Source organism: Triticum urartu, chromosome 2A, assembly GCF_056163025.1.
Source record: "Triticum urartu cultivar PI428250 chromosome 2A, HENAU_Tu73, whole genome shotgun sequence".
Taxonomy (NCBI): Eukaryota; Viridiplantae; Streptophyta; class Magnoliopsida; order Poales; family Poaceae; genus Triticum; species Triticum urartu.
Window position 1 is genome coordinate 448,241,572 of NC_141874.1, and position 23,943 is coordinate 448,265,514.

At 41.3% G+C, this 23,943-nt stretch overlaps 1 pseudogene; it reads left to right on the forward strand.

Moving 5' to 3' along the window:
* The window catches only part of LOC125541703 (protein DETOXIFICATION 16-like), a 49,463-nt pseudogene that overhangs the window by 9,990 nt on the left and 15,530 nt on the right, over nucleotides 1–23,943 (forward strand).

A 23,943-nucleotide genomic window follows, 5' to 3' on the forward strand; every position in this document is an offset into this window, starting at 1 on the left:
GTTGATTACATCTTGTAGTTGATTACTATATGGTTTATTTGGTGGAAGATTATATGTTAAGATCCAATATGATATTTAATACCCCTCTGATCTTGAGCATGTTTATCACTTGTGAGTAGTTACTTTTGTTCTTGAGGTCACGGGAGAAATCTTGTTGCAAGTAATCATGTGAACTTGATATGTGTTCGATATTTTGATAATGTGTATGTTGTGATTCCCTTAGTGGTGTCATGTGAATGTCAACTACATGAAACTTCACTATATTTGGGCCTAAGGGAATGCATTGTGGAGTACTAATTAGATGATGGGTTGGGATAGTGACAGAAGCTTAAACCCTAGTTTATGCGTTATTCCGTAAGGGACCGATTGGATCCAAAATTTAATGCTATGGTTAGAATTTATTATTAATACTTTTCTCGTAGTTGCGGATGCTTGAGAGGGGGTTAATCATAAGTAGTAGGTTTGTTCAAGTAAGAAGAGCACCTAAGCACCGATCCACCCACATATCAAATTATCAAAGTAGCGAACACGAATCGAATCAACATGATGAAAGTGACTAGATGAAATTCCCGTGTACCCTCAAGAACGCTTTGCTTATTATAAGAGACCGTTTTGGCCTATCATTTGCCTCAAAAGGATTGGGCTACCTTGCTGAACTTTTGCTACCATTATCGTTACTTGCTCGTTACAAATTATCTTGCTATCAGACTACTCTGTTACTTACAATTTCAGCGGTTGCAGACATTACCTTGCTAAAAACCACTTGTCATGTCCTTCTACTCCTCGTTGGGTTCGACACTCTTACTTATCAAAAAGGCTACAATTGATCCCATATACTTGTGGATCATCACTAACTTAAGAGTGTTTATTTCTTTAGTTAGTCGCTCAATCTCCTTCTTAACATCGTCATTCGTTTCATTTTGATTAGCATGATTAATAGCAGTTTCATCTTAGCTTTCATCACTAGAGTTGTCAACAAGTAAATCATCATCACCTAGAAAATCATCTTCATCACTATTGAAATCAACATACTCGGGGTGTGAATCCCTGGGGCCTTTAGCCATGAAGCATCTTCCAATCCCTTCATTTGGTGAATCAAATATGTCTAGGAGTTGAATGACACAAGTGCCAGAGCAGTAACACCTTCATCTTGAGTATATTCGGAGTCAGAGTGATAGCTTCTCTCAGAGTAGTTGTCAGAGTCAGAACCGGATACCCATTCACCAATATGATCTTGATGTCTTCGTCTTGTGTAGCTCTTTGATGACTTGTACTTCCTTTCTAAATCCTTGCTTCTGCGAGAGGGTCTTCGTTCATAACGATCATCTCTGCTCCTTCTCTCTCTCTTGGTGGTGATTCCTCTCTTTTACTTCCCCTTTTAGGTGAGTCTTCTCTTCTTTTGTAGGGAGCCATACACTCACTAGAGTAGTGTTCGGGTCATCCACAATCATAGCAATTGCGATCACGACTAGAAGATCTTTTGTCATTGTAGGACCTTGACTTGGAACTTCTCTCTTTGCTTCTACATTTGTAGAACTTGTTGAAGTTCTTCACCATTAAGCTCAATTCTTCATTGAAGACTTGTTTCTCACTTGATGTTGTAGGAGCATCACAAGAAGCTTTGTAAGCACCACTAGACTTGTTGTGAAGCTCTTCTTTATCCTTAAGTGACATATCATGAGCAACAATTCTACCAATGACTTCTGTAGGCTTGAGATCTTTCATCTTTGTAATTGGGCATCATTTGGATCAAAGTGCACACAGTATCATATTTTCCATCCAAGGCTCTTAGGATCTTCTTGATGATGAATCTATCGGTCATCTCTTCACTTCCTAAGCTGGCAATCTCATTTGTGATGAGAGCAAGCCTAGAGTACATTTCAGCGACTCCTTCACCATCCTTCATTTTGAACTTGTCAAGTTGACTTTGAAGCACATCCAATTTGGATTCCTTGACGGACTCGGTACCTTCGTGCATATCAACCAAAGTATCCCAAATTTCCTTTGCATTCTCAAGGCCGCTAATTTTGTTGAATTCTTTGGGGCATAATCCGTTGAAGAGGATATCGCAAGCTTGAGCATTGTATTGCAACATCTTCAATTCTTCCACGGTTGCTTCATGATTCGGTTCTCTTCCATCTCCAAAGAATTCACCTTGCAAGCCAATACACACAATAGCCCAAATGGCGGGGTTATGTCCAAGAATATGCATTTTCATCTTATGCTTCCAGCTAGCAAAATTAGTACCATCAAAGTAAGGACCTCTACAGTGGTAGTTCCCCTCGCTAGACGCCATACACTCCTAGGTTATGAAACTAAGGCTATGATCACCAAAGCTATGGAAATCAAGGCAAATGGAGACCAAAGCTCTGATACCACTTGTAGGATCGAAAGTAGGTCTAGAGGGGGTGATTAGACTACTTGACCAAATAAAAATCTAGCCTTTTCCAATTTTAAATCTTGGCAGATTTTAGCAACTTAGCACAAGTCAAGCAATCAACCTACACATGCAATTCTAAGAATATAGCAGTAGAAAGTAAGACATTGCATATGAAGGTAAAGGGAAGGGTTTGGAGAAGGCAAACGCAATGTAGACACAAAGATTTTTGGCATGGTCCTGATAGGTGGTGCTATCATACGTCCACGTTGATGGAGACTTCAACCCACGAAGGGTAATGGTTTCGCGAGTCCATGGAGGGCTCCACCCATGAAGGGTGCATGAAGTAGCAACCTTGTCTATCCCACCATGGCCATCGCCCACGAAGGACTTGCCTCACTTGGATAGATCTTCACGAAGTAGGCGATCTCCTTGCCCTTACAAACTCCTTGGTTCAACTCCACAATCTTGTTTGAGGCTCCCAAGTGACACCTAACCAATCTAGGAGACGCCACTCTCCAAAAGGTAATAGATGGTGTGATGATGATGACCTCCTTGCTCTTGTGCTTCAAATGATAGTCTCCCCAACACTCAACTCTCTCACACAGATTTGGCTATAGTGGAAAGATGATTTGAGTGGAAAGAAACTTGGGGAAGGCTAGAGATCAAGATTCTTGTGGTTGGATTGGAATGTCTTGGTCTCAACACATGAGTAGGTGGTTCTCTCTCAGAAAATGAGTAGTGGAAGTGTAGGCACGTTCTGATGGCTCTCTCTTGAATAGAGAAGCGAGTGGAGGGGTATATATAGCCTTCACACAAAATCTAGCTGTTACACACATTTGACCCAACTCGGTCAGACCGAATAGGTGAACTTGGTGAGACAGATTCAGTTCAAAATGTGAATCTTAGGATTCTCGGTGGGATCGACATGATCAACTCGGTGGGACCGATGCGCTAGGGTTAGGGAAAAACCTTATCTCGGTGTGACCGATTGCACGAACTCGGTGGGACCGATTTCAACAATGAGCAAACAGAGAGTTGGTCAGGCAAACTCGGTGGGACCAATCGCTCATTTTGGTAAGACCGAAACGTTACGAAGCGAAACAAAGAGTTTGCATTGCGAACTCGGTGGGACCGATCACTCATTTCGGTAAGACTGAAATGTTACGAAGGGAAACAGAGAGTTTGTAATCCCATCTCAGTGAGACCGAAATCCCTATCGTTGAGACCAAACTAATTAGGGTTTCTGTCTATGGCTGTGTCAAAGGAACTCGGTGGCGTCGGATAGATCAAATCAGTGGGGCCGAGTTTGACTTTAGGTTTAGGACATATTTGGATTTGAGAAAGTGGTTGAGGGCTTTGGAGCATATCACTAAGAATTTTGAGCAAGTAGACCATTAAGCAACACCTCATCCCCTTATAATAGTATTGGCTTTTCCTATGGACTCAATGTGATCTTGAATCACTAAAATAGAAATGAAGAGTCTTGAGCTTTTGCCAATATCTGTCCTTAGCATTTTGAGGGGTCAACATATCTAGTCCATGCCATGCCATCAATGAACTTTCCGAAATATTAAACTTGGATGGATACTAGTGCAATGAGCTATATGTTGTTATGAATTACCAAAACCACCTGGGGATTTGTTGCACATTCAAGGAGTAATCAACACTACTAGCAACCCACAGGTACCAATCTAAGGTTTGGAGGCAAAGATTGAATACAAGAGATGAACTAGGGTTTGAGAGGAGATGGTGCTGGTGAAGATGGCTTCGATTTCCCCCTTTGGGAGGGAAGTTCCCCGGCAGAACAGCTCCGTCGAAGCCTTAGATTGCTTCTGCCCAGTTTCCGCCTCGAGATGGTGGCGCTTCATCCCAAAAGCTCTCTCTATATTTTTTCTAGGTCAAAATGCTTCATATAGCAGAAGATGGGCACCGGAGACCTGCCAGGGGGCCCACAAGCCTTGGGGCCGCGCCCCCAGGCTTGTGGCCACCTGGTGGGTCCCCTCTGGTAGTTTCTTCGCCCAATAATTTTTATATATTCTGAAATAATTCTCCGTAATTTTTCAAAACTTTTGGAGTTGTGCAGAATAGTTCTCTCAGATTTGCTCCTTCCCATTCCAGAATTCCAGCTGCCGACATTCTCCCTCTTCTTGTAAATCTTTTAAATTAAGAGAGAAAAGGGATAAGTATTGTACCATAATGTGTAAGACGGAATCGATAATCATGCCACATGTTTAGAGATAGAGGTGTAGATAAAATAAAATACAGACATGATGGCATCATGATCATCTTTAGAACAGCAACATATATTGCCATATAATTTCTTATGTTAAAGTAACAATTCATTCACAAGGTAAAGTATGAATCAAAAACTTTATTGAAAACCAACAAACTATGGTCTTGGTCATTGGGACAATTGAAATTTATCATGACATCGAAAAGAGTCAATGTAAGAGCTTTTATTTAGCAAGTTCACATACTCAACCATCATTTAATCTTTCGTAATTGTGAACACTCATGTGATACTTATGAGATCAAAGTTTCAATCAAACACATAGGAAGATAGGGGCTTATAGTTTTGCCTCCCAACCATTTACCTCAAGGGTAACGTCAACGATAATAGTTTATGAACACCTAAATCCGAGTGGATATATATATATATATATCTGGATCTTCCCCAACATATAGTGCTTGCCAAAATGAAAAAGTATAAAAAGGAGGGGTGAAGATCACCATGACTCTAGTATAAAGGGTAGAAGGTAAAAGTAAAAGATAGGCCCTTCGCAGAGGGGAGCAGAGGTTGTCATGCGCTTTCATGGTTGGATGCACAAAATCTTAATGCAAAAGAACGTCACTTTATATTGCCGCTTCTGATAAAGAACTTTATTATGAAGTCTGTCGCTTTTATTTCTTCCATATCACAAGTTCGTATAAAGCTTATTTTCCTCGCACTAAAAGATCATACATATTTAGAGAGCAATTGTTATTGCTTGCACCGATGACAACTTACTTGAAGGATCTTACTCAATCCATAGGTAGGTATGGTTGGCTCTCATGGCAAAACTAGGTTGAGGGATTTTGGATGCACAAGTAGTATCTCTACTTGGTGCAGAAAATTTGGCTAGCATAGGATGAGAAGAAAACTTAACATGTTGGAGGATCCATGACAATATAACTTCTATTCGGATATAAGGAAACATAACCCATTATGTTGTCTTCCTTGTCCAACATCAACCTTTTAACATATAATATTTTAATGAGTGCTCACAATCACAAAAGATGTCCAAGATAGTATATTTGTATGTGAGACCTCTCTTTCTTTATTACTTCCTATTAATTGCATCAATGACCAAAACTATGTTTGTCAACTCCCAACAAATTTTATACGACATACTTCTTATATGTGAAGTCATCACTCTCCATAAGATTATTATATAATCTTTTTACTTATTTTATTCTTTTTCTTTTGTTTTCTAAGATCAAAGCAAGAAAACAAAGCCCTCAACTCAAAATTACTCTTTATTATATAACTCTCGGACTCGATTACATAGAGGGAACACAAAGTAAAACTCAAAACTAGATCATACTAAAGAAAAACTTTATTCTACTAAACCAAGATATAACAAAAAGGATCAAACTAAGAAAAATAATTAAGGTAAAGATGTGGTGGTGATACGATACCGGGGCACCTCCCCCAATCTTGGCACAAGCCAAGGGGAGTGCCCATACCCATGTACTCATGTCTCCTTCTTCAGAGGTGGCGATGATAACGTTTCTGTCAGCCTCATTAAACTACCCTTCAGGTCCTACAATTATTGGAGTACACATTGGAGCATATTTGCATTCTTCCAAATTTCCTCTAAAATATGCTTATTTTCAGGCCACCAAGAGCTTTTCCCTGCATCACTTTCACTTGGACGGGATATATCCCAATTGGAGGGTATATGTGCATGAGGAGTATTCTCCACTCCATAGTTATGAACCAAATTATGAAAGTTTTTCTGATGTAAACTGTGTAAGGGCCTCCTAGGGGGAAGCCCTTCTCGTATCTCTTGGCCTCCATGGTTGCTTGTAGTCCCTATTGCTTGATGCGGATTTGGAACAATAGAGATGCCAGCTAGAGTGCCTCTTTCCGAAGCCGGAGACTGAACCTCAAGTGAATCCCCTTCATCCTCCTCCATCATGACTCCCTAGGCATCCTCCCTCCTAAGTTCCATATGCATCAACCAAGCATCATCTTCCACATTGTTGGAGGAGGAGGAAGACATGATGCCAGACCTTGAAAACTCTAGCAGAAAACAGCTCGAAACAAGAACAGAGGATATTGTAGTGGTACGGTGGTCAAAACCTTCGGGAGGTTATATAATGATTTTTTACCGTGCAAAACAAGTAATCTAGGAGAAAACAGAGTCCTGAGGGCACACGAGGTGGCCACAAGCCCGGGAGGTGCACCAAGGGGGGTAGGGCGCACCCCCACGGCTTGTCGCCTCCTCGTGCGTTAGTCGGACTACTTCTTATTTTCCTAATTTTTTAAATAATCCAAAACGGAGTAAATTGCCATTGGAAAACTTTTGCAGTCGGTTTACTTACCGTATCACATACCTATTCCTTTTCGGGGGTCTAGAACGTTCTGGGAAGTTTCCCTTATGTACTCCTCCGGTGTTATGGTACGAATAATATTGGTTTCAACATTTATGGGAGTAATTGAGATATAATTTTTGATTCTTTGCCCATTTACCACGGGTCGGTACCCTCGGCATTGTTGATCTTGATGGCAGCGAAACAATAAACTTCCTCGATAATGTAAGGCCCTTCCCATTTTGAGAGAAGCTTTCCTGCAAAAAATCTTAAACGAGAGTTGTATAGCAAGATATGGTCACCTAGATTGAATTCACGCTTTTGTATCCTTCTGTCATGCCATCTTTTAACTTTTTCTTTAAACAACTTGGCATTTTCATAGGCTTGGGTTCTCCATTCATCAAGTGAGCTAATGTCAAATAGCCTCTTCTCACCGGCAAGTTTGAAATCATAGTTGAGCTCTTTAATTCCTCAATAAGTTCTATGTTCTAATTCAAGAGATAAGTGACATGTGATATGTCTCCAACGTATCTATAATTTTTGATAGCTCCATGCTATATTATCTACTGTTTTGGACTATATGGGCTTTATTTTCCACTTTTATATTATTTTTGGGACTAACCTATAAACCGGAGGCCCAGCGCAGAATTGCTGTTTTTTGCCTATTTCAGTGTTTTGAAGAAACGAAATATCAAACGGAGTCCAAACGGAATAAAATCTTCGGGAACGTGATTTTCTCACCGAACGTGATCCAGGATACTTGGACCCTGCTCCAAGGAACAAAAGAGGCGGTCACGAGGGTGGGGGGCGCCCCCCCTAGGGCACGCCCCCCTGCCTCGTGGGCCCCTCGTTGCTCCTCTGGCATACTTCTTCCTCCTATATATACAACGTACCCCCAAACGATCAGAACAGGAGCCAAAAACCTAATTCCACCGCCGCAACTTTCTGTATCCACGAGATCCCATCTTGGGGCCTGTTCCGGAGCTCCGCCAGAAGAGGGCCGTCATCACGGAGGGATTCTACATCATCCTAGCCCCTCCGATGAAGTGTGAGTAGTTTACCTCAGACCTTCGGGTCCATAGTTAGTAGCTAGATGGCTTCTTCTCTCTCTTTGAATCTCAATACAAAGTTCTCCCCCTCTCTTGTGGATATCTATTCGATGTAATCTTCTTTTTGCGATGTGTTTGTTGAGACCGATGAATTGTGGGTTTATGATCAAGTCTATCTATGAATAATATTTGAATCTTCTCTGAATTCTTTTATGTATGATTGGTTATCTTTGCAAGTCTCTTCGAATTATCCGTTTGGTTTGGCCAACTAGATTGGTAGTTCTTGCCATGGGAGAAGTGCTTAGCTTTGGGTTCGATCTTGCGGTGTCCTTACCCAGTGACAGAAGGGGCAGCAAGGCACGTATTGTATCTTTGCCATCGAGGATAACAAGATGGGGTTTATTTCATATTGCATGAATTTATCTCTCTACATCATGTCATCTTGCTTAAGGCGTTACTCTGTTTTTAACTTAATACTCTAGATGCATGCTGGATAGCGGTCGATGAGTGGAGTAATAGTAGTAGATGCAGAATCGTTTCGATCTACTTGTCACGGACATGATGCCTATATACATGATCATGCCTAGATATTCTCATAACTATGCTCAATTCTGTCAATTGCTCAACAGTAATTTGTTCACCCACCGTAGAATAAGTATGCTCTTTTGAGAAGCCACTAGTGAAACCTATGGCCCCCAGGTCTATTCTCATCATATCAATCTCCATCACTTTAATCTTGCTTTGATTTTTACTTTGCTTTTACTTTTTACTTTGCATCTTTATACCAAAAATACCAAAAATATTATATGTATCAGATCTCACTCTCGTAAGTGACCGTGAAGGGATTGACAACCCCTAATCGCGTTGGTTGCGAGTAGCTATCGCTTTGTGCAGGTACGAGGGACTTGAGCGTGGGCTCCTACTAGATTGATACCTTGGTTCTCAAAAACTGAGGGAAATACTTACGCTACTCTGCTGCATCATCCCTTCCTCTTCGGGGAAAACCAACGCAAGCTCAAGACGTAGCAACATGCTTTTCCATAAACCATTTTATATGGAGACATTCCCATAGGATTCTTATAAGCAGTTCTGTAAGCCCATAATGCATCATCAAGTTTCTTAGACCAATTCTTCCTAGATCTATTAATAATCTTTTGCAAGATCAATTTTATTTCTCTATTACTCAATTCTACTTGACCACTAGACTGAGGGTGATAAGGAGATGCAATTCTATGGTTAACATCATACTTAGCAAGCAATTTACGAAAGGCACCGTGAATAAAGTGTGAACCACCATCAGTCATTAAATATCTAGGGACTCCAAACCTTGGAAAAGTAACTTCTTTAAGCATTTTAATGGAGGTGTTATGATCAGCACTACTGGTTGAAATAGCTTCTACCCACTTAGTAACATAATCAACAGCAACCAAAATATGTGTATACCCATTGGAGGAAGGAAAAGGTCCCATATAATCAAATCCCCAAACATCGAATGGTCCAATAACAAGTGAATAATTCATAGGTATTTCATGTCGTCTACTAATATTGCCAATCCTTTGACATGCATCACAAGACAAGACAAACTTATGGGCATCTTTGAAGAGAGTAGGCCAATAAAAACCAGATTGTAATACCTTGTGTGCAGTTCTGTCTCCAGCATGGTGTCCTCCGTAAGCCTCGGAGTGACACTTGCATAGGATTTGTTCATGTTCATGCTCAGGTACACAACGTATAATAACACCATCTACTCCTTATTTATAAAGGTGTGGATCATCCCAAAAATAATGTCTTAAATCATAGAATTTTTTTTCTTTTGTTGGTATGTGAAACTAGGTGGTATAAATTTAGCAACAATATAATTAGCATAGTCTTCATACCATGGAGTACTAAGAGAAGCATTTACGACAACTAATTGTTTATCAGGAAAGCTATCATCAATAGGTAGTGGGTCATCAAGAATATTTTCTAACCTAGACAAGTTGTCTGCTACAGGGTTTTCAGCCCCTTTCCTATCAGTAATATGTAAATCAAATTCTTGTAGCAAGAGAACCCACCTAATAAGTCTAGGTTTAGCATCTTTCTTTTCCATAAGATATTTAATAGAAACATGATAGATGTGAACAGTTACCTTAGAATCAACAATATAAGATCTGAACTTGTCACAAGCAAATACAACTGCTAAAAATTCTTTTTCAGTAGTAGCATAATTTCTTTGAGCACTGTCTAGAGTTTTACTAGCATAATGGATAACATTTAATTTCTTATCAACTCTTTGCCCTAGAACAGCACCAACATCATAATCACTAGCATCACACATAATTTCAAAGGGTAGGTTCCAATCAGGTGGTTGAAAAATAGGTGCAGAAATTAAGGCTTTCTTAAGTATTTCAAAGGCTTCTAAACAAACATCATAAAAAACGAATGGAACATCTTTTTGTAAAAGATTAGTGAGAGGTCTAGAAAGTTTAGAGAAGTCTTTAATGAATCTCCTATAAAAACCAGCATGACCAAGGAAACTTCTTATACCTTTGATATTTTAGGACATGGCATCTTTTCAATTGCATCAACTTTAGCTTTATCAACTTCATTACCTCTTTCACAGATTTTATGCCCCAAGACAATACCTTCATTAACCATAAAGTGGCACTTCTCCCAATTCAAGACAAGATTAGTTTCTTCACATCTCTGCAAAACTCGACCAAGGTTGCTTATGCAATCATCAAAAGAAGTCCTGTAAATGGAGAAATCATCCATGAAAGCCTCAACAATCTTTTCACAAAAGTCAGAGAATATAGCCATCATATGATGTCTACTATGCAACCTTCTTCTTGTAGAGTCATGTTGGGCCTCCAAGCGCAGAGTTTTGTAGGACAGTAGCAAATTTCCCTCAAGTGGATGACATAAGGATTATCAATCCGTGGGAGGCATAGGATGAAGATGGTCTCTCTCAAACAACCCTGCAACCAAGTAACAAAGAGTCTCTTGTGTCCCCAACACACCCAATATAGTGGTAAATTGTATAGGTGCACTAGTTCGATGAAGAGATGGTGATACAAGTGTATAAAGAAATATATTTTTATAATCTGAATAAATAAAAACAATGAGGTAACAAGTGATAAAAGTGATCAAAAATGGTATTGCAATGCTTGGAAACAAGGCCTAGGGTTCATACTTTCACTAGTGCAAGTTCTCTCAATAATGATAACATAATTGGATCATATAACAACCCCTCTACGTGCAATGAAGAATCACTCCAAAGTTCCTATCACGGAGAACATAAGATGAAATTTCTTGTAGGGTACGAAACCGCCTCAAAGTTATTCTTTCCGATAAATCTATTGGGCTATTCCTATAAGTGTCACAAACAGCCCTAGAGTTCGTACTAAAATAACACCACATGACACACATCAATCAACCCTAATGTCACCTATATACTCCAATGTCACCACAAGTATCTGTGGGTCAATTATATGATATGCATCACATAATCTCAAATTCATAATATCCAATCCAACACAAAGAACTTCAAGGGTATCCCAAGATTTCTATAGGAGAAAGGAATATGAAAACGCATACCAACACCTATGCATAGATTACCCCAATGTCACCACTGGAATCCGCAAGTTGATAATCAAAACATACATCAAGTGGATCAATGGAACATCCCATTGTCACCACAGATATCCCATCACAAGACATATATCAAGTGCTCTCACATCCAAAGATTCAATCCAACATAACAAAACCTCAAAAGAAAAGATTCAATTCATCACAAGGTAGAAAGGAAAGAACACCACAAGATCCAACTATAATAACAAACCTTACGGTACATTAAGATTGTGCCAAATCAAGAACACAAGAGAGAGAGAGAGAGATCAAACACATAGCAACTGGTACATACCCTCAGCCCCGAGGGTGAACTACTCCCTCCTCGTCATGGAGACTATCGGGATGATGAAGATGGCCTCCGGTGATGATTCCCCCCTCCGGCAGGGTGCCGGAACAGGCTTAGATTGGTTTTTCGAGGACTCAGAGGCTTGCGGCGGCGGAACTCCCGATCTAGGTTTCTTTCTGGGGATTTCGTGATTTATAGGAATTTTTGGTGTCAGAAACAAGTCAGGGGGTCCATGAGGCAGCGGCAAGCCAGGGGGCGCGCCCTCCACCCTTGCCGCTTCCTCGTGAAGCTTCTGGTCCAACTCTTGTGCTTCGAGGGCTTCTTCTGGTCCATAAAAAATCATAGTAAATTTTCAGCTCCTTTGGACTCCGTTTGATATTCCTTTTCTGTGAAACTCAAAAACAAGGAAAAAATAGAAACTGGCACTGGGCTCTAGGTTAATAGGTTAGTCCCAAAAATAATAAAATAGCATATGAATATATATAAAATATCCAAAACAGATAATATAATAGCATGGAACAATCAAAAATTATAGATACGTTGGAGACGTATCATCATACATCTTTGAGAAGTAGCAGGTGCATTGCATATACCAAAAGGCATACGTCTATAAGCAAAGGTACCAAAAGGGCATGCATAAGTAGTTTTTTCTTGATCCTCTTGTGACACAAGTATTTGAGAAAAACCAGAATAACCATTTAGAAAGCAAAAGTGTGCATGTTTTGAAAGTCTTTCTAGCATTTGATCAATGAAAGGTAGAGGACAATGATCTTTTCTAGTTGCTTTTTTTAATTTTCTGAAATCAATTACCATTCTATAACTTGTAATAATTATTTGTGGAATCAATTCATTTTTATCATTAGGAATAATAGTAATACCTCCCTTCTTAGGGACACAGTGAACAGGACTTACCCATCTACTATCAGCAATAGGATAAATTATACCTGCTTCTAGAAGCTTTAATATTTCATTCCTTACCACTTCTTTCATCTTAGGATTTAACCGTCCTTGGTGATCAACAACTGGTTTAGCATCAGGTTCCATATTAATTTTGTGCTGACATAGAGTGGAACTAAAGCCCTTAAGATCATCCAGAGTATATCCAATAGCGGCACGGTGCTTCTTCAGAGTTTTCATTAATTTCTTTTCTTCATGCTCTAAAAGGTTAGCACTTATAATAACATGATATACTTGTTTTCATCTAAATAAGCATATTTCAAGGTATCAGGCAATTGTTTAAGATCGAACACAAGAACACTCTTTGGTGGTAGAGGATCTCCCAGAGTCTCAATGGGAAAATTGTGTTTCATAACAGGCATTTGTTGAAATAATATTTCATCTATTTCGTTCCTTTCATTCATAAACATATCATTTTCATGGTCTAGCAAATATTGTTCTAAAGGATCAATATGAGGCACGACAATAGAAGCAAGACCAATAATTTCATATTTACTAGGCAATTCTTTATCATGGGGTTGTCTACGAAATTTGGAGAAATTAAACTCATGAGACACATCCCCGAAACTTACACTAATAGTTTCTTTCTCACAATCTATCTTAGCATTAACAGTGTTCAAGAAAGGTCTACCAAATATAATGGAACAAAAATTATATTGTGGGGGGCCAAGAACTAGGAAAGCGGTGGGATATTTTATTTCCCACACAAGACTTCAACGTCTCTAACAATCCCAATTGGTGAGACAGTAACTCCATTAGCAAGCTTAATAGTAACATCAATATCTTCTATTTCAGCAGGCGTGATATCATTCATAATTTCTTGATATAAAGTAAAGGGAATTGCACTCACACACACTAGCACCCAAATCACATAAATCATGATAACAATGATCTCCTATCTTAACAGAGACAATAGGCATGCCAACAATAGGTCTATGTTTATCTTTTTCATCAGGTTTAGCAATTCTAGTAGCTTCATCACAGAAATAAATAACATCCCCATTAATATTATCGACCAGGAGATCTTTAACCATAGAGATACTAGGTTCCACTTTAATTTTTTCGGGTGGTGTAGGTGTTCTAGTATAACTCTTACGGACTACAGCTGAAGCTTTAGCATGTTCTTTTATCCTAACAAGAAAAGGTGGTTTCTCAATATAAGTAGTAGGAATTATAGGATCAACATTATAAGTAATGGTTTCTTCTTCATCTTTAATAGGTTCTACTATTTTTACTTCATTGGGAGGATGATATTTAAACCACTTCTCCTTAGGGAGATCAACATCAGTAGCAAATGATTCATAGAAAGAAGCTACTATCTCAGAGTCAAGTCCATATTTAGTGCTAAATTGACGAAAAGTATCGGTGTCCATGAAAGATTTAACACAATCAAACTTAAGGTTTATACCTGACTCCTTACCTTCGTCGAGCTCCCAATCTTCAGAGTTGCGTTTAATTCTTTCCAAGAGATCCCATTCTAATTCAATAGTCTTCTTCATAAAAGAGCCACTACAAGAAGTATCGAGCATGGATTGATCATTATGAAAAAGTTGAGCATAAAAATTCTGAATAATAATTTCTTTTGAGAGCTCATGATTGGGCATGAATATAACATTGACTTAAGCCTCCCCCAAGCTTGAGAGATACTTTCTCCTTCACGAGTCAAATGTGTGTGTGTGTCTATATATATATATATATATATATATAATTCCGATTATGATGAACCAGATGCATACGATAAAACCTCTGATGAAATTCCAATTTCAATCAGTTGTAATTCCATGATCCAATATCATCACATAGCCTATACCATGTCAATGCATTTCCCTTCAAACATAAGGGGAAGACCTTCTTCTTGACTTCATCCTCGGGCAACCCTGCAAGCTTAAATAATCCACAAACTTCATCCACATAGATTAGATGCATATCAGGATGTAGTGTTCCATCTCCTGCATAAGGATTAGCTAGCAGTTTCTCTATCATACCCAAAGGAATTTCATAATAAATATTTTCAGTAGGTGCAATAGGTTGAGGAGCAACTTCTTGTTCTTTCGGTTGAGGTGAAGATACCCCGAACAAACCTCTCAAATGATGATTTTCCATAGTGACAAGTGACAGTAAATTTCAGCACGTAATATAAATTTTTACTTACCAAATTACACTCACCAAAGGCGCTTCACTCCCTGGCAACGGCGCCAGAAAGGAGTATTAATAACCCACAAGTATAGGGGAAGTATCATAGTCCTTTAGATAAGTAAGAGTGTCGAACCCAACGAGGAGCAGAATGAAATGACAAGCGGTTTTCAACAAGGTATTTTCTGCAAGCACTGAATTTATCGATAACAGATAGTTTTGTGATAAGATAATTCATAACGGGTAAAAGTAACAAGTGTAACAAAGGTGTATAAAGGTGGCCCAATCCTTTTTGTAGCAAAGGGTAAGCCTGGACAAACTCTTATATAAAGCAAAGAGCTCCCGAGGACACATGGGAATTACTGTCAAGTTAGTTTTCATCATGCTCATATGATTCGCATTCGTTACTTTGATAATTTGATATGTCGGTGCACCAGCGCTTGGGTGCCATCCTTAATTGGACAAGCCTCCAACTTATGATTAACCCCTCTCGCAAGCATCCGCAACTACGAAAGAAGAATTAAGATAAATCTAACCATAGCATGAAACATGTGGATCCAAATGAGCCCCTTATGAAGCAACACATAAACTAGGGTTTAAGCTTCTGTCACTCTAGCAACCCATCATCTACTTATTACGTCCCAATGCATTCCCTTAGACCCAAATCATGGTGAAGTGTCGTGTAGTCGACGTTCACATAACACCACTAGAGGAAAGACAACATACATCTCATCAAAATATCAAACGAATACCAAATTCACATGATTACTTATAACAAGACTTCTCCCATGTCCTCAGGAAAAAAGTAACTACTCACAATGCATGTTCATGTTCAAGATCAGAGGGGTATTGAATATCATTAAGGATCTGAACATATGATCTTCCATCAAATAAACCAACTAGCATCAACTACAAGGAGTAATCAACACTACTAGCAACCCACGGGTACCAATCTGAGGTTTGGAGGCAAAGATTGAATAAAGAGATGAACTAGGGTTTGAGAGGAGATGGTGCTGGTGAAGATGTTGATGAAGATTGACCCCCTCTCGATGAGAGGATCATTGGTGATGACGATGGCTTTGATTTCCCCCTCGGGGAGGGAAGTTTCCTTGGCAAAACAACTCCGTCGGAGCCCTAAATTGCTTCTGCCTAAGTTCCGCCTCGAGACGGTGGCACTTCGTCCGGAAAGCTCTCTCCGTTTCTCTAGGTCAAAACGCTTCATAGAGCAGAAGATGGGCACTGGAGACCTGCCAGGGGGCCTGATACGTCTCCAACGTATCTATAATTTTTTATTGTTCCATGCTATTATATTATCTGTTTTGGATGTTTATGGGCTTTATTATGCACTTTTAAATTATTTTTGGGACTAACCTATTAACCCAGAGCCGAGTGCCAGTTTCTGTTTTTTCCTTGTTTTAGAGTATCACAGAAAAGGAAAATCAAACGGAGTCCAATTGACCTGAAACTTCACGGAACTTATTTTTGGACCGGAAGAAGCCCACGGAGTATCGGAGTTGGACCAGGAGAGTCCCGGGCTGCCCACGAGGGTGGGGGGCGCGCCCACCCCCTGGGCGCGCAACCTGCCTCGTGGAAAGCCCGGAGGTCCACTGACGTACTTCTTCCTCCCATATATACCCATATACCCTAAAAACTTCGGAAAACACAATAGATCGGGAGTTCCACCGCCAGAAGCCTCCGTAGCCACCGAAAACCAATCTAGACCCGTTCCAGCACCCTGCCGGAGGGGGAATTCCTCTTCGGTGGCCATCTTCATCATCCCGGCGCTCTCCATGACGAGGAGGGAGTAGTTCTCCCTCGGGGTTAAGGGTATGTACCAGTAGCTGTGTGTTTGATCTCTCTCTCTCTCGTGTTCTTTAAGCTGGTACGATCTTGATGTATCGCGAGCTTCTCTATTATAGTTGGATCTTATGATGTTTCTCCCCCTCTACTCTCTTGTAATGGATTGAGTTTTCCCTTTGAAGTTATCTTATCGGATTGAGTCTTTAAGGATTTGAGAACACTTGATGTATGTCTTGCGTGGGATACCCGTGGTGACAATGGGGTATTCTATTGATCCACTTGATGTATGTTTTGGTGATCAACTTGCGGGTTCTGCCCATGAACCTATGCATAGGGGTTGGCACGCGTTTTCGTCTTGACTCTCCGGTAGAAACTTTGGGGCACTCTTTGAAGTTCTTTGTGTTGGTTGAATAGATGAATATGAGATTGTGTGATGCATATCGTATAATCATACCCGCGGATACTTGTGGTGACATTGGAGTATCTAGGTGACATTAGGGTTTTGGTTGATTTGTGTCTTAATGTGTTATTCTAGTGCGAACTCTAGGATAGGCTGAACGGAAAGAATAGCTTCATGTTATTTTACTACGGACTCTTGAATAGATCGATCAGAAAGAATAACTTTGAGGTGGTTTCGTACCCTACCATAATCTCTTCGTTTGTTCTCCACTATTAGTGACTTTGGAGTGACTATTTATTGCATGTTGAAGGATAGTTATGTGATCCAATTATGTTATTATTGTTGAGAGGACTTGCACTAGTGAAAGTATGAACCCTAGGCCTTGTTTCAACGCATTGCAATACCGTTTACGCTCACTTTTACCACTTGCTACCTTGCTGTTTTTATATTTTCAGATTACAAAAACCTATATCTACCATCCATATTGCATTTGTATCACCATCTCTTCGCCGAACTAGTGCACCTATACAATTTACAATTGTATTGGGTGTGTTGGGGACACAAGGGACTCTTTGTTATTTGGTTGCAGGGTTGCTTGAGAGAGAACATCTTCATCCTACGCCTCCTACGGATTGATAAACCTTAGGTCATCCACTTGAGGGAAATTTGCTACTGTCCTACAAACCTCTGCACTTGGAGGCCCAACAACGTCTACAAGAAGAAGGTTGTGTAGTAGACATCAAGGTCTTTTCTGGCGACGTTGCCGGGGAGGTTAGCGCTTGAAGGTATATCTTTAGATCTTGCAATCGGATCTTTTTGTTTCTTGTTTTAGCACTAGTTTAGTTTATAAAAGAAAACTATAAAAATGGAATTGAGGGTACCTCATATGCTTCATCTTTTTAATATCTTTCATGAAAATAAGGATTGCAATAATTGTGCTCAATTGCTAGAGGAAGAATGCATTAGAATGTTTGGCACTAAATATTTGAATGATGATCATGATTGCAATGTTGTTAGTATGAATTCCTTGAATATCCATGATGCTAATGATATGCAAAGCCACAAGCTTGGGGATGCTATGTTTAATGAAGATGATATTTTTAGTCTCCCAAGTTTTGATATGCAAATTTATAATGATGATAGCATGCCTCCTACTTATGATGATTATATTTATGAAAGTGGATTTGGAGAGTTCATGACTTTATTTAGTAATGATTCCACTATCTTGGAAGAGGTTTCAATTGATTATGATGAGAACAAAGTTGCTACTTATGATGATTATTGTGATGAAACTTATGCTATAAAAAGTAGTGATGATTATATTTATAAAACTTTTCATGATTATTATTACCCTTTTTCTGAACATTACTCTTTTAATGTGGAAACAATTTATAGTATTCGAGTCTCTTATGATACTCTAACTATTCCGATTGAGAAGAATTTTGCTTATGTAGAGAGTAGTAAATTTTCTATGCTTGTAGATCATGAAAAGAATGATTTAGGTGCTGGTTATATTGTTGAATTCACTCATGATGATACTGAAAATTATTATGAGGGAGGAACATATGCTTGTAGGAATTGCAATAATATCAAGTTTTCTCTCTATGTGCTTAAAGTTTTGAAGTTATGCTTGTTTTACCTTCCTATGCAAGTTGATTCTTGTTCCCATAAGTTGTTTGCTCACAAAATCCCTATGAATAGTAAATGGGTTAGACTTAAATGTGCTAGTTATATTCTTCATGATGCTCTCTTTATGTTTCAATTCTTATCTTTATGTGAGCATCATTGAAATCATCATGCCTAGCTAGGGGCGTCAAACGATAGCGCTTGTTGGGAGGCAACTCAACTTTATTTTTGTTCCTTGATTTTTGTTCCTGTTTAGTAATAAATAATTCATATAGCCTCTGTTTAGATGTGTTTTTTTGTTTTAATTAGTGTTTGTGCCAAGTAGAACCTTTGGGAAGACTTGGGGGAAGTCTTATTGATCATGCTGTAAAAAACAAAAACTTTAGCGCTCACGAGAATTGCTGCCATTTTTTATTGGAGAGTTCTATTTAGTTAATTATTTTTGCAGATGATTAATATAAAAATTACTCAGGTCCACAAATTTATTTGATAATTTTATGAGTTACATAAGTATACGTTTGATACAGATTACTACAGGCTGTTCTGTTTTTGACAGATTCTGCTTTTTATGTGTTGTTTGCTTATTTTGATAAATCTATGAGTAGTATCGGAGGGTATGAACCATAGAGAAGTTGGAATACAGTAGATATTACACCAATATAAATTTAGAATGAGTTCAAAACATGTGACGTCCGGATAATTAAGCTACAGTAATTCTCTATTAATGATGCCACGTCACTTCGATTACTATCGCTAATCTCGTGTTAGTTCGAAACCGATTCAAATTCAAATTTAAAGTATAGGCAAACAACAAAAGTTTTTAAACAATAAAACTAAAATGTTCTAGAGGTACCAGATGATGCATAAATAATTATTGTGGAGAAACCAAACTTTGATATAAAGTTTAAAGGCTCTAAATTAATTAAAAAATGGTAAAAACAAATATTTAAATGCCTTCTAAATTTATAGAAGTGCAAAATATTTCATTTAGGTACCAAACTTTTTATGACCGTGTCTCATTTTGCCACTCTAAATATGGAGCCAGTTTAATATTTTGTAAAACTATTTTACTAACAAAAATAAAAGAAAACAGTACAGGAAAAATAAATAAAAAGAAGAGGTATAAACAAAAACAAAACAACAAAAAAAGAAGAAAGACCCCCCCATGCTGGGCCTCAGCCCAGCTGGCCATCCAATAGGGCCGGCCCACCTAACCCCTCCATAACCCCCCCCCCCCCCATCGACGGAAACCCTAGCCCGGTCCACCCCCACTGCTCCCGCACGATCCCCACTCCTCCCCCATGTCTCTCTCCCCCTCGTCTCGATCTAGATCGGGGCCGCGCCCGATCCTGACGCAGGCGCCCATCCCCGACTGCGCCCTCGCCGCTCGGAGCACGCGCCGCCGCCTAGACCTCGCCGGCCTCCCCGCCGGACCGCATGCCTTCCTCGTCCTCCTCCCCGACGCGCATCACCAAGCCTCACCGCCCCGTTCCCCTGCACCGCAAGTGAGGCCCAACCTCTCCTCCGCTCTTCCCCTGCTCCGTGCCCGCCCCCGGCCTCCTCTCCCCTGCTTCTACTCCTGCATCGCCGAACACGTCGCACCGCGCACGTGCCCCGCCCACGCCTCGGGGCCGCGCTCTGGCCGTGCCCACGCCGCAGCTCGACGTGCTCCGCCTCCCCCCCCCCGTTGTGGCCTCGCCTCCTATCGCTCGTGCCCGTGTCCGTGCCTCTGGCCCATGCTCACCCTGCCCTCGCGCGCTCGTCAGCTCGCACCTGCCGCGGCCCGCACCGCTGTAGCCTCCCCTGCTGCCTCCGTCGCCCGCCGGCGCCCGCGGATAGCTGCACCCGGCCAACCCCGCGGTGCCCCGCCCGCGCGTTCTCGTCCTCTTGCAGCCTGCCGCTGCCTGTGCCCCGCCTCTGCCTCTGGCCCCGCGGGCCATCGACGCGCCGGCGGCCAACTCCAGCGCCCACCCCGGGCTCTCCCCTTCCCGCTCACCGCTGGCGCTGTCGCGCCGCGCCCATCGCGCCTTGGTGGCCTCGCCTTGCCTCGCCTCCCCGGTCGGGTTCGGCCCCGCATGGGTGCGCCCGTAACCGCGCCACTGGCACACGCACACCCGCAATGGCCCTGGGCCACTGACCGAATGGGCCCAGCCCCAAAACGATTTTTTAGAAGGATTAAAAAGATTAATTAAATAATTAATGAATTAATTAAATTAACTTAATTAATTTAACTTAATTAACCAGTGTTAGAATAATCTAATTAGCTAACTAATCTAAGTAATCTGTTAGTTAGATAGGCAGTCAATGATGAACGGGTCCCACCTGCCAAGTTTGACCCAGTCAACCTTTGGTCCTGCTGACATCATGCTGATGTCACGCTGACATCATGTTGACGTCACGCTGACATCATAATTACAATTTCTAAATTAATTTAATTATGCTAATTTCTAGAAAATGATTTAAAATCTTTAAAAATTAATATAAAATAATCCGTAGCTTGGATGAAAATACTTTCTACATGAAAGTTGCTCATAACGACGAGACGAACCCGGATACGCAGCTCGTTCGTCTGCCACGCATCCCTAGCATAGCGAACATGCAACTTTCCCCTCCGGTTCACCGGTCCGAAAACGCAAACACCGGGGATACTTCCCCGGATGTTTCCCCCCTTCGCCGGTATCACCTATCCCTGCGTTAGAATCACCTCTAGCATCGCGTTGTCATGTTATGTTTTGATTGCTCTGTTATTTATTGTGTTCCCCCTCCGTTACTTTTCTGGTAGACCCCGACGCCGCTGCTACTCAGTACAACTACGGAGTTGATGACCCCTCTCTCTTGCCAGAGCAACCAGGCAAGCCCCCCCTTTGATCACCAGATATCGCCTACTCTTCTCTATACTGCTTGTATTAGAGTAGTGTAGCATGTTACCGCTTTCCGTTAATCCTATCCTGACGCATAGCCTGTCATTGTTGCTACAACTATTGATACCTTACCTGCAATCCTAAATGCTTAGTATAGGATGCTAGACTATCATCGGTGGCCCTACACTCTTGTCCGTCTGCCATGCTATACTACTGGGCCGTGATCACCTCGGGAGGTGATCACGGGCATATACTATATACTTTACACTGTTACATTACCGGTGATACTGTTTGGAGATGGGGGCTGAAGGGGCAGGTGGCTCCATCCAGGTAGTGGTGGGCCTGAGTTCCCGACGGCCCCTGACTGTTACTTTGAGGCAGAGCGGCAGGGCAGGTTGAGACCACCTAGGAGAGAGGTGGGCTTGGCCCTGGTCGGCGTTCGTGGATACTTAACACGCTTAACGAGATCTTGGTATTTGATCTGAGTCTGGCTACTGGCCTATACACACTAACCATCTACGCGGGGACAGTTATGGGCACTCGACGTCATGGTATCAGCCGAAGCCTTTGTGACGTCAGCGACCGAGCGGCACGCGCCGGGTTGGACCCCGTAACGCAACTTCCTTTGTAATGGAGGTTGCTAGGTCTGCTCACCGGCCGCGTACGCAACGTGCAGGTGTGCAATGGGCGATGGGCCCAGATCCCTGCGCCATAGGATTTAGACCGGCGTGCTGACCTCTCTGTTGTGCCTAGGTAGGGCTGCGACGTGTTGATCTTCCGAGGCCGGGCATGACCCAGGAAAGTGTGTCCGGCCAAATGGGATCGAGTGTGTTGGGTTGTCTGGTGCACCCCTGCAGGCAAGTTAATCTATTCGAATAGCCGTGATCTTCGGTAACAGGACGACTTGGAGTTGTACCTTGACCTTATGACAACTAGAACCGGATACTTAATAAAACACACCCTTCCAAGTGCCAGATACAACCGGTGATCGCTCTCTCACAGGGCAACGAGGGGAGGATCATCGGTTAGGATTATGCTATGCGATGTTACTTGTTGAACTTACCATCTACTCTATTCTTCTGCTGCAAGATGGAGGTTGCCAGAAGCGTAGTCTTCGAAAGGACTAGCTATCCCCCTCTTATTTCGGCATTCTGCAGTTCAGTCCACACATGATACCCTTTTTCCATTTGATACCAATGCATACATATGTAGTGTAGCTCCTTGCTTGCGGGTACTTTGGATGAGTACTCACGGTTGCTTTGCTCCCCCTTTTCCCCCTTTCTATACCCGGTTGTTGCAACTAGATGATGGAGTCTAGGAGCCAGAGGATCCCGAGGATGATTCTACGTGGAGTTTGACTTCGAGGAGTAGTTAGGAGGTCCCAGGCAGGAGGCCTCGCCTTTTCGATCATTCCTACTTTTGTGCTAGCCTTCTTAAGGCAAACTTGTTTAACTTATGTCTGAACTCAGATATTGTTGCTTTCGCTGACTCGTCTAAGATCGAGCTCTTTTATTCGAGCCTTTGAGGCCCCTGGCTTGTAATATGATGCTTGTATGACTTATTTTATTTGTAGAGTTGTGTTGTGATATCTTCCCGTGAGTCCCTCATCTTGATCGTACATGTTTGCGTGTTTGATTAGTGTACGATTGAATCGGGGGCGTCACAAGTTGGTATCAGAGCCGACTGCCTGTAGGAATCCCCCTTCCACACTCCTTGGCCGAAGTCGAGTCTAGACTTTACAAAACTTTTACTAACATGGCTGTGTGACCCACGGGCCCACGTCGCCATTGGGTGGTATTAGGATCTTTTATTTCTCGTCTATACTCTGGGACTCTAATCTCTCTTCTACTCGGGTTAAATGGTTTTGCTAACTCCAACTCTAGGTTCTCGTAAATACTTTCTCCCGGAGAGCCCCTTCATTCCAGATGATGGCCTACTTCACCAGATGATTCTGAAGATACTCTTTGATATTCTCTCGAGACTTTGTGCCCACCACTCTTGCTATTCCCGACCACCGATAAATCCTTATGGATAACTTTACACTGGCCACTCATACAATCATTCACAGTCGATCTTGTTATTACAAGGTACTCCGAGAATCCTTTGAGCTTACTACCTTGCTGTTCTTTGTCACCTGAATACCCCTACGGATAATTCTCGCACTTATCGAGTATCCGCTCATTCCCCGTTGTTCATGTGTTTCGCCAAAGACTTCAAAATATCATTCGATCTTCCGAAAATCCCGAGCAGCCTACTGCTCTTGAAAT